The 12,911-nt window shown below is 50.8% G+C and overlaps 1 long non-coding RNA gene across 1 annotated transcript; it reads left to right on the forward strand.

Annotated features, from left to right (window-relative positions):
- The first annotated feature begins 7 nt into the window (after nucleotides 1-7).
- Nucleotides 8-9,897, forward strand: LOC121673939. Its single transcript, XR_006019370.1, has 3 exons — nucleotides 8-2,424; nucleotides 4,107-7,460; nucleotides 7,775-9,897. It is a non-coding gene; the product is annotated as an uncharacterized LOC121673939 (long non-coding RNA).
- The last annotated feature ends 3,014 nt before the right edge of the window (nucleotides 9,898-12,911 follow it).

A 12,911-nucleotide genomic window follows, 5' to 3' on the forward strand; every position in this document is an offset into this window, starting at 1 on the left:
ACGGGCACCGGCACGGATACGGACACGCCTCCGCCTGCCCCGCGACGCCGGGGCCGGGCTGAGGCGGCGGGAACCGAGAGCGGCCGCGGTCCTCGGGGCACCTCACAGCCCTTCCCCAGCCGCCGCCCGGGGCCCCAGGTCCGGAGCGGGCGGCGGGCGGGGGCGGCGCGGCTGCGGGGGGTGCGCGAGAGTTTGACCTGACGATGGATCCGGTAGATGCACCGGCGGAACCGTCCCGCGGCGCGGAGCGGCCACGCGGGGTGGGAGCGCTGCGGCAGCTCCGCTCCGCGCTGCCTGGCTTGGCGAGGGCTCCTGTCCACCCTCGGGGCACGCAGCTGTCCGCATCCTGCTCGCGCCCTGCCGGTCCGAGGACAGGGACTGCAACACCGGACTTCTAGGAGGGATGATCCTGGCAGAAGAAGTAAAGGTTGGGTCATGTTTGGGGGCAGTAAATTGGAGCGCTTTTGGGGATTCCGATCGTTACCTGTCTCCTGGATCTCTAACAGAGAGGAGAGTGCATTTCGTGCTATGGAACACTGACACCCTTCTCTAATGCTCTTTTGTGGGAAAACGCCGCGGATGTTACAGGACCCGAAGAAGAGGAGCACTGCCTGGAGAGCCTGGAAGAGGAGCTAATTAACGAACCTCGTAAGCGGCCAGTGACCCCGCACCTGGAGGGATGTGCAGGCACGTGCCCTGCCACCACTGGGCAATGGCCCCGTCTCCCCCGACACCCCTCCGCTGGAACGGGAGGCAGTTGCCCACTCCGCGGGGGCTGCCCTGGGACTCTCTGCAGCTGGACCAGCCCGCGTGGCCACCGCTGCTGACGGTGCAGGAGAAAACCCCTGGACTGCTCGGCACGCTTGGAGGCAGTGGGAGCAATGCTGCTGGGGATACACTGGCGTCTTCTCGCTGGGGATGCACGTGGTAGGAGCCCCATTCAAGAAACGGGAAGATGCAGTGACAGTCCTCATACCTCTCTGCTGATGCCATGCCAAAGTTTTTTGTGCCTTGGGATGCAGCGTCTGGCGTCGGTAAGGGTGAGAAGAGGGAGCACATCACTATTCCTGGGCTCAGGGCTGTCCGTGTGACTTAAGAACTTTGAAGTGGTCTCCAAAGCAGCCTGTTACCCTGCTCTCACAAGGAACACAGCTGCAGAGCCACGTCATCCTCTGCCCTTCTGACAGCCTCTGAATCTGTCCAGGGCTGGGCTGCCAGGCTGGGCCTGAGTTAGCGTTTATCTCCAAGTACCAGCTGCTATTTCATGGAGCTGGTTTGAGCTGTTACAGGGGGAGAGAGGCTGGCAGGAGGAAATTAGTCTAAATGTTCTCTCCCTCAAAGGAAAACTCGTGTTGGCTGGTTTTGCTGGGGTGGTCTCTGCCCCACATTCAGTCCTAGCGCTGATCTCCTTTGGAGCTGGAGGCAGTGTCATGCTCGGCCCTGATTTGGCGTTCACAGTGTGCTCCCCTGTGGAGAAAGAAGAGAGACAATAAGATGCTCCCTGGTAAAACATCTGTGGTCTTGGCTAACATCCACCAGTGTCTTGGGCTTCGGGTTCAAGCATTTGCACTCTGTCAGTTCTCTGCTGCCCCAGAAGCAGGGGGGCTGGCATGCCAGTGATGCCAGCAGTGTGGCTGTCATTGGGAGAGGAGGCAAACATCGGGGTATGGCTTCCCTGGCCATGGGAACATGGAGAAGCTCAGTGGAAACTCAGTGGAAGCTTGTGTTCAGAGCCTGGTATGTACTGGGGGGTGCACTGGTTTGCACCATCCAGCCCAAACACACTGTGAGGGCTGGTTCAGGACCCCTCTGAACTGGTACCAGTACAGCACAGCCCAGGAGCTCCACAACCTTGCAGCTAAAGCAATGTCCTGTGCTGTCCGGCCTCAGGTGTTTGAGCAAGGGCTGCTGCATCTTCTTTGTCACCCTGAAATCCCTCCTGGACGTGAGACTGAGACAACAAGACTGAGACAGCAACACCCCCTAGTTATGTACCCAGTGGGAAAACTGCTCCCCCCTGGGGCCTCTAGGACTGTGGGAACTGGGGGTGTGCTGGGGAAGTTCACTCACTGATGGCTGAGATGGAAAGACCGCTTGTCTGATCCTGGACCTTGACCTAAGTGACAGTGTGTGGCTGCTATGCTGTACAGGTCTTACCCTGAAGCTGTTCCCCTCCCTCTTGGTCACCCCTCCACTGGGGTCTTTCCTGGGGTGTTCCTGGCTGCCCCCAGTGATGCTATGGGGGTGTCTGTGCCTGAATGCTCCCTTCGATGCCCTGAGACAGGCTGTTTTGGGACAAACCTCAGTGCTGTGGGAGGGGCAGGTCTGTGTCCTGGCATCGTTATTCCCAATGCCTTGCAGTGTACCTCATGGACAGCACTGTCCTGCACAGCCTTGGCACTGAGGATGCTCAGGATTACTCAGGTGAGCTCCTACCTAGCTGTGGCCAGGATTCACCCTGCCTTGGGGACTCTCACTCCTGCTGGGGCTCAGTCACCTCCCCCTTTACCCTTCTGAAGAAGCTCTTGCTGGGGGTTTTGTCTTGGTCTCACCAACCAGTGTTAAAATGCTTTTTTCCCAATAGAGCTGGTAACTCCTTAAACTGAGATCTTTTTCCCCTCACAGGTATAATTTTAAATTTATTTCATCATTTCTTTTTTTGGCTGAAATAAGGAGACCTTGAGGAGAGTTCTTTGTTCAAATAGCACACAGAGCTCTTTTATGCACTTTCAAACCCTTAGTCACCTCCGGAAGGAGGGACCTGGGGCCTAGGCACAGTGCCACTGTGCTGCAGCTGCTGGCGACAGGATGCCATGCTCCCCCAGCCTGCTGCCCCCAACACCCACACCCACGGTGCCACAGGGGGCTGCCTGTCCCTCATCCCTTCAGACCTCCTTCCCAGCCCGACCTCACAGCCCGGAGCCATCCTTTGAGCTGTGGCCGGAGTTGCTGCTGGACTGCTTGGGCAGCAGGAGGGGCGGGATGCCCGTGTGTGCGGTGGTGGTAGCTGTACCATGGACTGGAGCAGGAACTGTTCAGGCATAACGTCACTCCTCACGGAGCACAGTTTTCCATCAGCACAGGCGCCCTTCCTCGCCAGGCACCGAACGCTGGTACCGCGTGCTGCGTGTACACCCTAAAGGAGACCAGCAGCAGTGCAGGGGAGCAGCTCCAGGCACTGCAGGCTTTGACAGCCTGGCGAAAAACATGTCAAGAGGCAGTACATGGTACTCCTTAAGAGAGACTCTGGTACCTCATCAAAATGCATCTGGAAGCGGCAATGCTTATTCATCCTTACAAGGAGGAAATTCACTGCCCTAATCACTGAAATGTCAAATGTCCCGTTGCATGAAGTAGGTTTCTTGTTCCTGGAGCACCTTGGAGACAAGAACGCCTCAGGTGCCAGTGCACGCCAGCCTCTCCTCCAGAAGAACCAGGGAAGCATGTGGAGTTAACGCAGTGATCATTTCCTGGGGATGTTTTTCATTTTAAGTTCTTTAGTCTGTAAGATGGGGGAGCTGTTGCATTGTACAAAAAATGGCAGGGACTGATCCTGCTCCTTCTGGAGCCCTCTGCCTCCTTGTCACCAGGCCACAGGTGAGGTCCTTCCCCAGCTGTCCTGGTGTCCCCAGCTCTCGCCCTCACTGGCCAGGGAGGCTCAGGGCAACTGGTGCTAAACCTGGCCCGAGCACACAGGTCCCTTAGCACTCCTTCTGATTTTATTTAAGGTGAACTGGTGTGACATTTCTCCCTAGAGTCTGTTCATATTGTTGCCCTGGTTTTTATGTGCCAGCCCCACCCTGCCGGACCCTGCCACTGGCACTGCCAGTGAATCACTCAAAACCTCCACAGGGGGTGGGGGGCCAGCGACAGGCTTATCCTCAAACAGACTCAGTTCATCTGGTAGAAGCAAACCAAGTAAAGCAATACTTTATACCTGGAGTGCACCCTTTTTTGCATTTTTAACCAAAAAATAGCTTAGATTAAAAGTGTTGATGACAGTAATTGTAGTGTCTGTTTGCTTAACCTTTTAACAAATCTGTTCTTTGAGAAATAAAATCATGTGCTGATTTGTTTTTTTTAATTTCTTACATGATTATATGAAGACTTCCAGCTGTTGGTACCTGGCTTATTTATGAAGTGCATTAAGTGTCAGACACAAGCTGGAGGATGAACACAGATGAGCACTGACTGTCCTGCTGTGATTGCATACCTGCTACAATTCTGCATTGTGTGAGCCCAGTTATGTCTGGGGAAGACCTGGAGGCACAACTGGGAAAAGTTTGCTGTGCTAATGAGGAGCCTTGTCCGCCTCACCCCAAACCTCGTGGGCAGGCTCTGCCTGCCCTGGAGCCAGCACACAAGCTCAGGGCTCTCTTCAGCCAGCTTTGCACCCCACACAATGGGTTTTCTCACCCCCATGGTGGCCTGGCAGGGCCACATGATCTCACCTGGAGCATGGCTTGTTTGATTTGGAAATAGGCGTAGGAGGAAATATTACAGATGGAGACCCTACACAAGAAACGGGAAGAAGCAGGTATATTGTAGGGCTGTGAATAAAAAGTAGAGACTAAGCTCAGTCATAATTTAGAAAAACAGCCTGTCCAAAAAAACCTGTTACCTGCAAAAGGCCGTTTCCTTCTGCCAGGTGTCATTGACGCCTCCAGGAACTGGGACTGGTGTTCCCAAGGCAGGGAGAGGCCAGAGCAGTCGGAGACTGCCAGGGGCTCACTGCAACTGACAGGCAGTGCTGATGTGTGGGATGGAGCTGGGGCAGAGCTTACATGAGGAGAGGGCTGCTGGCACCATGGGCAGCCCCATCTTTCCGTCTCTATAAACATACTTGTGTTCTTGCAGGGCCCAGCACAGCTGGACGTGGAAGGCAAAGCCAAAATGTATCCCAGGGAAGGGCCCAGGGCTGCACTGCAGTGCTGTGGTCTGGTGAGCTGGTTCAGGGGCAAACAGCTCTACATTTCTTTCTGAAGGTGACATTAAGCCTCCTGGGTTGAAGAACAATAATTGCCCATCCCTGAATGCAGCTTCCAATCACACATCGTTGAACAGCTTGAAAGTACTGGGGGAATGGTTGGACTTGATGCTCTCAGAGGGTTTTTCTGATCTAAATGATGCTGTGATTCCATGATTTCAGCAGACAGAAGTGTTGGGTGCTGTGCAGATAGGATGGGCATCACCTGACACACAGCACGAGCACCTAATCCTTTGCCACCAGGGCTCAGCACCTCTCCTGCTGCCTGTTTAAAGCCAAAGACGTGCTTCATTGTCTGTCTCCTCCTCCTTGTTTCTGGAATTTTAATAACATGCTCTCTTAACACTTGCACTCTCTTCCTATTGGAGTTTTGGGTCTCAGTCTTTTAAAATTCTTCCTTATTCACATTTCTTTCTTACACAGTTTATTCCTTCTTTGTTCAGATGACTTCTCAGTAGAAAACAGAAAAATCTCCATCACCAGCCTACCCCAATTCCCTCAGAGCCATGTGCAGAGCTCGTTTCCATAATAGATGGGAATTTGTTGTTCTACCAGTTACTGATTTAAGTCTTTTCCTTAAGCCAAATTTTGCATGGAAGATAGTGTCCAGTAATCCAAGCTATTATTCTTCTGGATGTTCCATCTCCTCTCTTATATCCAAGCAACATGCTGAGGGCTAATGTTCAACTCATCATGGTGGGAGAATGAAGAGCTACCCTACACCTCATTTGTACACAGAAGAAAGAACAAACTTTTATTTACAGTGTTTGCAGTCTTCAATTTATAATATTTACGGTCTCTACAGTTGCAGTGTAGACTATGCAGGAGCTCACCACTGCGATAACCACAATGAAAAGGTTGCACCAAAAAGGAGTTAATTTTCACTGCAAAAATTACTCTGGAATGCAGGCTGGAGTGTTGCTCCCCAGCCAGGGAGTACAATATTCCACTGGAAGAGGAGGAGAAAGTGAATTTAGTGATTATTATGCATAAGCATCCCAAACAAGCAGAACCAGGAAAATAATAAGATAACTAATATTTTTGAGAAGCTGCTAATTGGAAAAAAAAATAGAGACACAGAAGCAAAAGAATTCTAGTAATAACTCTTCAAAAAGAGCAAACTGGCGTCTGGCATGGATCCCCACTGCTTCCGAGCTTGTTCAATTAAAATCAACATTGAATGGGTTTTCTTTCACTTCCATTACTCAAGCTGCATCCTTCAAAAGGATGGCAAATGATTGATATGCATATGAAAGAACCACAGAGTATGAAATTACAAAATGATACAGGGTTTGGATATTTGCACTTTGAGATATTAAATCTTCTGAAGGAAAATATTTGAGCAAATTCTGAATAAAGAACCCTACAGAGGAGAAAAGAAGAGCAGCAAGATAATCTAATAAGGCAGGGGCTCAGGAATTTCCAGGTGCTGACTTTCTCAGTTCAGCCATGACACGGTGTTTCCAGCCCAGGATCTGCTCTCTCTGGTCTGGGCATTCGCTACCAGGGTCTTGTGTATGTTTGTAACACAAACGAGGTTCAAGGTCCTGACTCGGATTTAACCCTTTCCAGACATACAGAGATGCTAAAAATCACTTCATTGCTCCTGGTGCCCACACTCCTTTGGTTTTTGCAGGCTCGGCATTGCTGCTACACCTCTCCAAGCAGGTGGAAACCTTCTCAACTGTCCCAACAGGCTCTGCAGCACAGACAGCCCCTGCTGCTCTGCAGCCATGGCTCCCAGGAGGGCACCACTGCTCTGGCCCTCCCTGGTGTCCTGCCCGGCCACGGACACACTTCCTCACAGCTGGCAGCTGGCAGGAAGAGCCAAAGGAGAGGTGTCATGGTAGTTTGGATCTCTCAAATGTACAGGACAAAGTGCTCTGTAAATTAGGTTTTTTTAATGAGCTCATTAGGAGATAAGAGAACCAAGCACAACAAACAAGGATTTGATCCCCTTTGCCCAAGGGATTCACATGGATTCACTTATTCACTACTTGAGTAATGAGAGTCCATAATGTATAAGCCATAACTGAATCACACACCTATGAGCAAAGAAGATCCCAATCCAGGGGTGAGTGTTCATTTCTCCTCCTCCATCATGGAGTGGGCGTCCCCTCCAGCACAAAAGGAGGCAGGGAAGCCTCAGCAGTCCCACTGCTGTGGGATCCACTGCAAAGGCTTTTGGGATGAGCTGACTTCTACACCTCCCAGCTTGGTCTGTTCTATTCCCAGGAGACAGCAGACTCTGATAGAGCTTTCTGACAGGTGATATGTGGAGATGCTGGCTGCAGGGATGGGGAACAGTGGCTGCATTGCAGATCTTCAGCTCCTTCTGTCCACCTCCTGCCACCATGGGGCTCTTGCTCTGACCCAGTGATGCTGCTCCCAGCACATACCAAGGCTGGTGGGCTACAGGCTGGGTTAGCCAAAAATCTGATCAGGAGTCACAGGAACACTCACAATGTTCCAGGTATTCCCTTTGATTCTGGTTTTTGAGGTGCATGAGGAGGGCTTGGGCTGTCGGCAGTGTCTCAGTCTGCCAGCCTGCTTTATTTTTATTAATGTTAAGTGCAGATTAAACATCAGTGAAAGTCACCTGTTTGGCATGAACCATCTTGTCAGGAATATACTGCATGGAAACCCATTAGAGAGTTGCCTGATGGTCTCTAATCACACAAGATTTCCACACTGTGTTTAAAATCTCGGGATGCTATGACTTGATGGTAATTAGTGGTAATTGTTTCCCAAGAAGGTGCTGTATTTGACTAATAACTCTCTTTACAGGAGTCAGGGAGATCGGGGAGACCTGGGTCAGGAGCTGTCACTGCTAATTACCCTCTTACTCCTGTTGCTAACAGGAGCTCTCAGCAACTCCTGCCAGTGTCACCTCTCAAGGACGGGATCCTCTGTCCTGCGGGGTGCCATTCCTTAAGGAGAAGTGGTAGGTGCGTCATGCCAGTCTGACCTGCCACAGGGCACAGACCAAGAGCCACAGGGTCCTGGCTTTTGCTGCTGTTTGAAGTTCTTCTGGAAATGAACCCAGGCTGGGTTAAAGAAAAACAACTTCAATAGGCAAAACTCAACTGTCTCCCCGGGTAAGCTGCTTCAATCTCTTGCTGTCCTCAACAAAAATGCATGTTTTACTTCTGAACTTCAGTTTCCCACTGTAGCTTCCAAACACGGGGTTTTTTTTCTTTTTTTTTTAAGTCCAGCCCCTGAAGAGGAATGTTTTCCTGCTTTTCCTGTTCCTCAGGCCCTGAATAACATTTCCTAATGTGCTGGGATTGTCTGTGGGTTAACGGGAGGGGATCAGGGGATACTGAGAACCGTGCTGCCACCTCCAGACCAAACCCCTCTCTTCCCACCCTCACGCTGCTGCCCTGAGTAGCCACGTGTCTGCTGGTCCTTGGAGCTCACACAGGACAGTGAAGGATAAAGGCTGGTGCTACCACATGGTTTTGAAAAAATGTGGCTGCCAAAAGGGTTTGGTCATCTGAACAGGTTGAGAAATGCTGAAAATCGCAGGAAAACAGGTGCTTTTCTCCTTGTGTTGGAGCTGCCCAGGAAGGTGTGGGGCTCCTGTGCTGGCACAGAGCCCAAGAGCCACGTACCCCCTGCACCCTCAGGAAGGTGGCCAACCCTGTCCCCCCCACTCACGGTCTGGTCCCCATGGATGGGTGCCTGCACCAGCTCAAGCCTGGCTCCCACAGAGGTCTGGAGGTGCCACCACACTCCTCTCTCTGAGCATCACCCTCCTCTGCTCCTTGTCCTACTCCCTGCCTGCCCGTCACAGCTGCTGGCTGCCCGGCTCTGCTCTCCAGGAGATGTGTAAATATCAGTTAATCTGATGCTCTGAGTTCTAAAAAAACCACCCAAAACCTCCACCACGACTATTTTATAGCCTCAGGGAGTGAGATTGCAAAGAGGCGGTGCCCTTGGGAGGTCAGGGAGATAGGAATATGGAACAGGAATTCAGTGTGCATAGACACATGAAAATATCCAGGAAATGGGAACTATATGTCCAGAAAATATCTTTTACACGGCAGTGACCAAGCCTTTCAGGGACCTGTGTGGAGCAGCAGTTGTCCTTGTGCACCAAGCCAAAGACGGGTCTGGGAACGCTCCCCTCTGCATTGGGGGTAACACCCTTCAGAAATGCCTCACCCATTGCCCCCACCATAGTGGGGTCCCCTGCCTCAGGCTCTGCACCTGCTGAGCCCCACAGCCCAGTGTGAGCCCTGCACCACCATGGCAGATATCTCACTGGCAGCACCTCCTGCCACAGCAGCTCCCACCTGCACTCAGCATCCTCCTGCTGAGCTGTGCAGGAGCTGTTGTGTGGCACCGGCCTGGAAATCTGCTTTCCTGGTTTCTGGGTACAAGACAGCTCAGGTTGCTGGTGCAAACATGAGAGCTCAGTGCAAGAATCTCTGTGCAGCTCAGCCTGGCCAGCCTCACACAGCCCGGGTGGGCAGTCTGTGATAATCTTGCCTGGGAGTCAGGCAACAGGAAAATATTCCTGGCTGAGGAACTTGGCTGCAATTTGTCTCCCTGAAACCCGATTTGTTTGACTCCTAAATTACCTACTCCTAAAATTTTCTCCTAAATTTACTCCTAAACTACCTATCCAGTTGTCTCCAGCTGCTATTTCTTCCCAATTTCTCCTGTGACTTTGCACACTGCTAAGGACTAACCTCAAGATTCCTGTTTTTCTGTCTCACTTCAACCCTTTCTTAAACTAGAGGAACAAGCGTACCTCTTTTCCCCACCCATGACACCATTCCCAATTTGGCAGTCACTATAATCACAGCTTCTGGTCCGTCACAACAGCACCTTGGGATGAAGACCTGGTTTCTGTGCAGAGGAATCTTAAATGAAGCTGGGCACAGCTCTGTTTCAGAGATGCATTTTTTGATATTCAAGTAGATTTTTATCTTCATTCATTCCAATGGAACGACCTCATACAAAATGAAGAGATAGGTGCTGTTGTCTCCATTTAGCTTTCCCTCTCATCACTCCCTTCTCTAGTTTCAAACGGCACAGCAAAAGGACCTGCTTCCAGAAAAGCTTTTTACCATCTGGAAAACTACAGATACTCATGGATAAGATGTTCTCAGTCAGTAGAACCAAAAATCTGCTTCATGTATGACCACTTGTCATGTCTGAGACAGCTTTTTGAGTCCCTGGCACAGTCCAGGGCAGGATTGTATTGCTGGTCACATCCAAGAGCAGCACTGCAAGGAGAGCTCTGGCTCTGAAACAACAACAGTGAATTAACTGTCTTCCTCAAAAAACAGAAGAAGGAAAAAGAAATAACCTTTTGCCTTGCCCCTCTGACTGGAAAAGCATTTCTAGAGATCCTGTTCATTCCATCTGATTTTAGACTAGTTTTTTAAAGCAAATTTATCATGTCGATTCAGAAAACCTCAATACATTTCCAGCAGAACGACAGAAGACAGCTTTTCCAATCCTGTTTTTTTCTCCAAACATGAGAAACACCAAAATGTATTAAGGAGCTCACACATGAAATACCAAGCTTCCTTTTTGCAGTTTTTTCCATGTCTAACATAGGTTTAATGAAAAACGTGTACAACTACGCTGCTGGACAGGCAGAGCTGGGCTGCTGCCCTGCGTGCTGTGGAGAGCTGATGCTCAGAGCAGCGAGGCTGGGCCGGGGGCTCAGCAGCCCCAAGCCCCTCCTGCTGACCACCAGCACTGAGTGGGCTGTGCTGGCTCACACGGAGGAGGCACACGGGCCAGGGGCTCTGCTGGAGACAGAGGGCCCCAGGGCTGTGCCTGCTGCTGCCAGCCATGGCTGGGGCTTGGGGCAGGCGGCTGGAAGAGCCACCATCAGCTTCTGCAGTGGCCCAGCACCACCAGCAGCCCCGGCCCCTCAGGTGCCCTGGTCTCACCCCAGCTGGCAGCTCGGCTCACCGTGCTGCTGGATCACACTCAGTGGGGTGGGCAGAGAACTGGGAGAGCAAAAGTATGAAAACTGGTGGGTTGAGGTAAAGTCAGTTTAACAGATGAAGAAGAAGCTGTGCACACAAACAAAACAAACCAAGCAATTCATTCCCCACTTCCCATACCAGGCAGGTGCTCAGCCATCCCCAAGACAGCCAGCCTCTGGCGCACATGACAGTGACTTGGGAAGATGAACCCCATCACCCCAAATGTGCCCTCATCCCTCTCCCTCAGCTCTCTATGCTGAGCACAATGTCCTGGGGGCTGGGGCATCCCTTGGGAGAGTTGGGATCAGCTGTCCCAGCTGTGTCCCCCCAGACCCTGGTGCCCCCAGCCCCTCGCTGTGGGGTGGGTGAGGAGCAGAGCAGCCCCTGGCATGGTGCAGGTGCTGCCCAGCAGGGCCTGACACATCCCCGTGGGATCCCCACTGCTTCCAGCACAGATCCCAAACACAGCTCCAGACCAGCTACTGGGAGAAAATCAACTTCATCCCAACAAAAAATCACCACAACAGCTAACTCACATACAGCCACTCCAAAATGCTCAACACTGCTTCCATGCGATCAGTAAAAGCCAAGGTCTATTCTTTGATTAATTTTGAAGTTACAGCCCCACTAAGGCCAGAAAATAGCACCAACAGATGCCTCCTGGCACTTCGTTCAGACCTTTTTTACAGAAGCAGGACAGCACACCCAGAAGTGGAAGCAGGATGTGGAAGAAGGGGGTGAACAAAGTTTCCCCTTTTGGTGGCCACCGGCTAGTGCATCCTCTGGCTTATAACTCCATCTGCCAATGCTCCATGAGGATGAGGAAGCTGATCCACTCACTTCACAAGCTGTGGACTGATTTCCCGCCTGCTTTCTGTCAAAAGCCCATAATTAGGTGCATTCTCTAAGGCCTTTACAGTGTTTGTATAGTGAGCAATTACCAAATGCTGCATTACAAATGTACAATTAGCAGTTCTACACTTAATAATGAATTTAAGACTTGTGTAACAAGACTGGAGGGCTTCCATTTGGAGGACTTATGAGGATCTTGTTTGCATTACAAAAACCAATCTGTGCACTGGCCTGCCAGTTGCTGACTTTGAGTCTGAACAGGGGCAGCATTTCAATCTCAAAGTCAAACTCAGTGACTTGGCACCTTCTCATGAGTCAGGAAATCTCAGTTCAGCCCCATGGCTGAGATGGTGAGGATGGAAACATGTCTGAGAGAATCTTGTCGAAGCAGATAAGGCAACATCTCTGAAGCAAATGGCACTCCAAATACCATTACAGTCTGGCTTTTTATTTTTCTCAAGCGACGTCTTGGAGCCCCCAGATTCCCTATTAGTTCCTCAGAGCAGGTTTGTGGGCATTTTGTGGTTTGTTTAAACAACCCACCAGTATTGTTACAGTTCTTTGATGGTGAGAAGGTTGACTTTGAATAAAATTTAAATTAAGGGAATTTTTTCCAATTCCACTTTCCCAAAACCCAGCACTAACAAAGAAAAGAAATCCAGCCCTGACGTTGTACTTCTCTCTCTTCTCTCTTCTCTTCTGTTTGCTTTCTGCCTTCATTGTTTCACACACCAGATGGCAATTTCTTCCCTAAAAATTGCTTGTTACCCTGTTCAGTGATCATTTTGGGAATACATCCATTAGCATCAACAGGAGGCAAGCAGCAGGATGCAATGAGGAAGCTGGGTGGATGTCAGCTGCAGGAGCGAATCCGTCTCGTAGCCACTGGCATTGGTTCCATCCAATATGGGGGAAGCTTCTGGCAGCTTCTCACAGAAGCCACCCCTATAATTCCCCCCACTACCAAAGCCTGGCCATGAAAACCCCATACAATTTACACTTTATTTGTGTGTTTGGTTTGTGGACTGATTTTTCTTTCAGAAAAATAGTGCATTTCCAAGTAGTCCTGGTGGCTTATGACTTATGTTCAAGGCAAACACAAGACAAATGAGGCACCT

Source organism: Corvus kubaryi, unplaced genomic scaffold, assembly GCF_017639235.1.
Source record: "Corvus kubaryi isolate FWS band 111438036 unplaced genomic scaffold, C.kubaryi_AGA036_p1.0 66, whole genome shotgun sequence".
Classification (NCBI taxonomy): Eukaryota; Metazoa; Chordata; class Aves; order Passeriformes; family Corvidae; genus Corvus; species Corvus kubaryi.